Genomic DNA, 6,434 nt, shown 5'->3' on the forward strand with positions numbered 1-6,434 from the left:
GGCAAAGAATACAAATGTAGAACCAATATACATCGCCATCCTTTGTACAAAAGCATTTAATTGGTGTTTAGTTAATTCATCGACAATCCACTCCAAACATTGGGGTCAACCAAACTGCTTCACTAAGACCTTTTACAAACACCAAACAGCGTTTGTGTTAGTATGATAGAATGGAGATAAACATACACATATCGTGTTTTCAAGGAAAAACTAGGTTACCTGTAGAATTATTCGTGCTAAATGTTACATCTTAAAAATCATGATGCGCGTTCCGTTCCTAATTCTTTTTATCCCTTAAATGAACAGGATCAAGATGCTGCCACCAGCTATTGTCAAAGATACGGCAAAAAATACACAGTCAAGTAAACGTTCCATGTTACAGGACTTGCATGGTCCAGAAAAGGGTTTTGTGTCCGAGGATGTTGTGTTAGTCTGGGCCTCCTCTTTCTGGTGATGAACCACAAGCACAATGATAGAAGCAAAGATGGTGAGGAATCCTTGGATCTCGTTCATCAACAGGTACAGAGACAGCGAGGATGTGCTGTCCGAAGTGGGTGGCATGTTGCCGTGGATCAGACTCAGGAACATTGTATGAGAAACAAAGACAGCCATCAAGAAGCCAAGTTTCTCCCCAGACCGAGCTGGGATGAGAAACACGAATGGGTTAAGGATGGACATGAGGCCCATGGGGAAGAGAAAGTTAATGAGATAGTAAACATATTTCCTTTCCAATGTGAGCATGTATTCGGCAATTTCAAATTTTTCTATTAATGAGAGGAACGCAGAAACTCTTCGAGTTTTCCATTCACCATTTTCACCCAAGAAATTTTTTCCTGGAATATCGTCATCATCAATTGAAATGTTAAGTGTGTATCCATAGGAAGGAGTGAAGAGCAGGGGACAGTGTTGAGTGTCGAAAGGAAATCGTGAAACGTCTATCTTACACACTGTCCGGAAAACATCGACAGTTTGCCATGTCACGTACCCGGAATGCATGACAACAATAGGTATCTTTGTTTCCACTGGATTCATGTCTGATACACTGTTGCCAACAGATATAGTGGGTGTCCATATGTCGCCACTTCTTACCTCCATCAATCGGACATCTGAATGATTGTGAACATTCCAAGTGAGTCTCGAGTCAAGCCAGCTTACCTTGAGATATCCAGTCACAGACAACACTTGGGTGACTGAGTTCAAGTCTAGGATCGTGACCGGGGTGAAGGACAGTGAAACGTCTACTGATTTCGAGTTTCCTTTGAACGGAGGAACAGCATTATCTTGTTGTGCAAGAAGATCCTTCCTCAAATGACTTAAAGAGTCTCTTGTTTCTGAATCTGCTTTCGCACCCATAAATACAAACAGGAGAAGGCATATTCTGACCATACCGATTCTCACGTAACGGTCCATATTAAATCACTTCACTGCAATACAACATACAGTGTCAACGCTAGAGAATAACCAGTTTCGATAATCTGATGTAACAGATTCGACTGGGCGTAATAGGCAAGCTCGTCCTTTAAAGTCCTTGAAACACTGGCATAATCCATTCTACAAGCACTGTTACAACGGAGAGGTCCGTGGAACCGTGTTAGGTCAATGGTAACCATAACAAACTGTCCAGAATCGATTTAATGAATCAAGAAAAATACTTTTAGGAATCCCAGTGGAATTTGAAGCGGACGCTGTATACATTTTGTACATATGGCCCCAGTCGATCGATATCCATCTGAAGGGTATTTTGCTTTGTCATTTGCATCTAAGTGCATTTGGGAAACCCGCTTGTAAATGTTACATGTGCATTTCTAATAAAATCGTTATAATTGTTTAGAGTTTAGAGTTGTCATGACAGCTATGCATATACTGGATTTGTTTGCATGTGTTGGACAGATATGTAATCTGGCTAATGTACAACGAGAGGAAACAAAAAATCACTGTGTAAAAGCATTGGATTTTGCAAACACAATAAATGAATTATCCATGGTAATATAATATGTACATAGTCTCCAACGCACATGACATATAAACGTGCAGGTGCACATGAACATCCACTCAACAATAATAAAGATTCACACAGAAGAATCTTCTTTTGTAACAAATGTTATATTTGGGATAACGCTTTCTTAGTAAAGTACAGATTCTCATACTTTTTTGGGTTGAGTCCCAGAGTGAGGCACCTAATCGCCAGCACACAAAGTCAGCGATCTAACCCACTCAGCCACCGAGGCTTCCACAAAAAATGAAAGTCCGACAACTGGTAGTCAAGATCACGTACTTTGAGTACCCCTCTGACAAGTGTAAATTGGCAAGTGTGGGTTCGAATTCCGGACGGGACTCAACCCCCAAAAAGTACGAGAATCTGCACTTTACTAAGAAAGTGTTATCCCAAATATAACATTTGTTACATTTGACCACTTCTAAATGGCATTGTGTATTCAAGAATCTTCTTGATAATGTGAAGTGTGTCATTTCAGTTTGAGCAATATTCCAGCAATACCACAGAGGAAGGTACAACAAATGGGCTTAACACATTGTGCCAATGTTAGGAATCGAACCTGAAACTTCGACGTGAACCACTGGAAATTCCAACTGCCGTATTTTAACATTGAGTATCTAAACATGACAATTGTCCATTTTAGCAAAAGTTGTAATGACCACCAACAGTGGTAGTAAACTGTTTGCGATCATATGATCTACCAGAGATACAAGACAGTATTCGTACTACATTCGAATTCCAACAGAATATCGAGTTTGGACCAGTCAAATCAGTTCTTAATGTTGTGAAAAGGATACACGTCGACGGTGTATGTTGACACAGTCGCTGAGCCCGACCAATTCATCATCCGATCTATGAAGATCTCATTTAATCGGTGTGTAGTCGACAATGCACTCAAAACAATAGGGTCAATGAAAACCGCTTCACTTACTGACTTCTCCAACATCAGACAGCGTTTCGTGTTTTCATGATAGAACGGAGATAAACATTTACATTTATCATGTCTTTAATGTAAAAACTAGCTTACCTGTAGATTTAATAGCAGTAATTTTGCATCTCAAAACTAATTTTCGTTCCTAATTCTTTTCATCTTCTAAATGAACAGGATAAAGATGCTGGCTCCAGGTTTGTCAGAGATATGACAAAAAATACACAGTCAAGTAAACGTTCCCAGTTACAGGCCTTGCACGGTCCAGAAGAGGGTTTGTGTCCAAGGATGTTGAGTCGGTATGGGCCACCACTTTCTGGTGATGAACCACGAGCACAATGATAGAAGCAAAGATGGTGAGGAATCCTTGGATCTCGTTCATCAACAGGTACAGAGACAGTGTGGATGTGCAGTCCGAGGTGGGTGGCATGTTGCCGTGGATCAGACTCAGGAACATTGTATGAGAAACAAAGACAGCCATCAAGAAGCCAAGTTTCTCCCCGGACCGAGCTGGGATGAGGAACATGAATGGGTTAAGGAAAGCAAAGCAAAGATGGTTAGGATTAATCACCAACAGTGGTGGTAAACTGTTTGCTATCACATGATCTACCCGAGATACAAGTCAGTAGCATATTGTCAGTACAATAACATACCCCCGGCGTTTGTTCTATAACAACTACATTCGATACAAACAAAATATCGAGTTTGGACCAGACAGAAGAGTTCCGAATATTATAAACAAAGATACACGTCGCCGGTGTATGTTGACAATCAACATTCGGTGAGCCTGACCAATTATTCATCCGATGTTTATACATCTGGGGTAACAAGCATAGGCTGTTTGGGAGGTCTAACGCGGAACCTCCACGAGGGTATTGAGAAGCATGGTAAGTTGGCTGGTTCCAGAGTAGTTCCAGATGCAGTTGACCACAACATAAGATGATACTGAACTGTTGGAAGTCACAGTTAAAAAACCCTAAACATCCTGTCAGTGTCCAATACTAATGTGGGCTACCAAAACATATTTGAAAGTAATTTTGAAAAATAGTGGCTGCACCTCCTAAAGTGGTTGTTGAGGTTTGTAGTGTACCTCCTGAGAATGCAGTGTACTTTCGAAGGTTGCAGTGTACCTCCTTAGATTGCAGTGCTGCTTATGGGTTAAAGTGTACCCCTGAGGTTGTTTTACTTTTTGAAGTGGTCGATGTGTACCCTCCGTGGTTGGTGTGTACATCCCTGTTTGTAGTTTCCCCTCAGAGACTTCGTCCCTGACCACTTGATGTGTGAAAATATATCTTTGACAAACTGCTCCGACACTGTCAATTGAATCACCTTGTGGGAGTTTCTGTCTACAAGCAGGATGTCATCTGTTCTGGTTGTTGTCATACCTTGGGGGTGTAACAGAGTTCTATGTCCCTTGTGAGTGTAGGTGAAAACATCATATCCGTCATCAATTCAAGGGAGGCCACTCTTTCGACAGTAACTAACACGTTGTTTTGTCTGTTCATAGGGTGAGTGAGTGAGTGAGTATTGTTTTACGCCGCTTTTAGCATTATTACAGCTATATCACGGCGGGGGACACCAGAAATGGGCTTCATACATTGTACCCATGTCGGGAATAGAACCCGGGTCTTCGGCGTGACGAGCGAACGCTTTAACCACTAGGCTACCCGACCGCCCCTCGAACCAATCTGATTATTAAAACAACAAACTATATTCATCTGGAAAACATGGTCAGCCGTAAACCTTTTCAAAATGAATATGATGGCATTCTCAAAGACATAAACAAAAGTATAAACGTTACTACACATGGGGTTAGAGGGCAAATTTCAAGATTCTTGTAATGGCCGCGCCCACACTGGTGGCAGCGATGTTACCGAGAGTGTAACGAAGGTGTCACGCGCTGGGAAGGAGTTTGGTGTGGCATATGTTGTTGTAGGGAGCCCTAAGAAACTGCCGTGTGCCTTCTTAGATTACAGTCTAGCCTATGAGGTTGATGACTATTTTCAGAGGTGCCTTCCGAGATTACAATGTACCTTCTGAGGCTGCTTACCTCCTTCGGTTGTAGTGTACTACATGAGAATTTAGCGTACATTTCGAGATGGCTGTGTTGTTGTTGTTGTGATTATTATTTGTGGTTTAACGCCGCACTCAGCAATATTCCTGCTATATGACGGCGGTCTGTAAATAATCGAATCTGGACCAGACAATCCAGTGATTGATATCTTGAGCATCGATCCAAGCAATTGGGATCGATGACATGCATCAACCAAGTCAGTAAGCCTGACCACCCGATCACTTTAGTCGCCTTTTACGACAAGCATAGGCTGCCTTTGACCCAATACATAACCGGGCAGCAAATGTCTTCAGGCATCAACGTGACATTGTTTGGTTTGTTATATGACGGCGGTCTGTAAATCCCGTGATCAGACATCATGAGCATCGATCCACGCAATTGGGATACGATGACATGCATCAACCAAGTCAGCGTGCCTGACCACTCGATACCGTTAGTCGCCTCTTACGACAAGCATAGTCGCCTTTAACGGCAAGCTTGGGATGCTGAAGACCTATTCTACCCCGGATCTTCACGTGTCTGATTGCTGTGTGCCTTCTGGTTTGTTGGTTGGTTGGTTTGTTGTTTAACGCCGCACTCAGCAATATTCCAGCTATATGACGGCGGTCTGTAAATAATCGAGTCTGGACCAGACAATCAAGTGATTGATATCATGAGCATCGATCCACGCAATTGGGATACGATGACATGCATCAACCAAGTCAGCGTGCCTGACCACTCGATACCGTTAGTCGCCTTTTACGACAAGCATAGTCGCCTTTAACGGCAAGCTTGGGATGCTGAAGACCTATTCTACCCCGGATCTTCACGTGTCTGATTGCTGTGTGCCTTCTGGTTTGTTGGTTGGTTGGTTTGTTGTTTAACGCCGCACTCAGCAATATTCCAGCTATATGACGGCGGTCTGTAAATAATCGAGTCTGGACCAGACAATCCAGTGATTGATATCATGAGCATCGATCCACGCAATTGGGATCGATGACTTGTATCAACCAAGTCAGCGAGCCTGACCACCCGATCCGTTAGTCGCCTTTTACGACAAGCATATTCACCTTTAACGGCAGGCATGGGTTGCTGAAGACCTATTCTACCCCGGAATCTTCACGGGTCTGTGTGTCTTCTGAGGTTGTAGTAGACCTTCTGAGCGTGTTTACCTCCTACGGTTGAAGTGTGCCTCCTCGTGTTGTAGGGTACCTTCTGAAGCTGTAGTAGACTGTCCTCCTGTTTAGTGTACCTTCTGAGCATGGCGGCACAATAACATGATAATCTCATTTTTTAAATTGATATTTAGAAACCTTAACAGTGTTATAAAACTACTCGCCACTCTTCTCCTATTGACGGAATATATTTAGCGGTTCTAGCTAGGCATTTCTTACCAACATTCTAATTATGTTGTTGTATGGAGATCTGCAACGTTGTAAGGCTTGCTGGTCAGATCA

This window comes from Haliotis rufescens, unplaced genomic scaffold (assembly GCF_023055435.1).
Source record: "Haliotis rufescens isolate VD_foot unplaced genomic scaffold, xgHalRufe1.0.p SCAF_17, whole genome shotgun sequence".
Classification (NCBI taxonomy): Eukaryota; Metazoa; Mollusca; class Gastropoda; order Lepetellida; family Haliotidae; genus Haliotis; species Haliotis rufescens.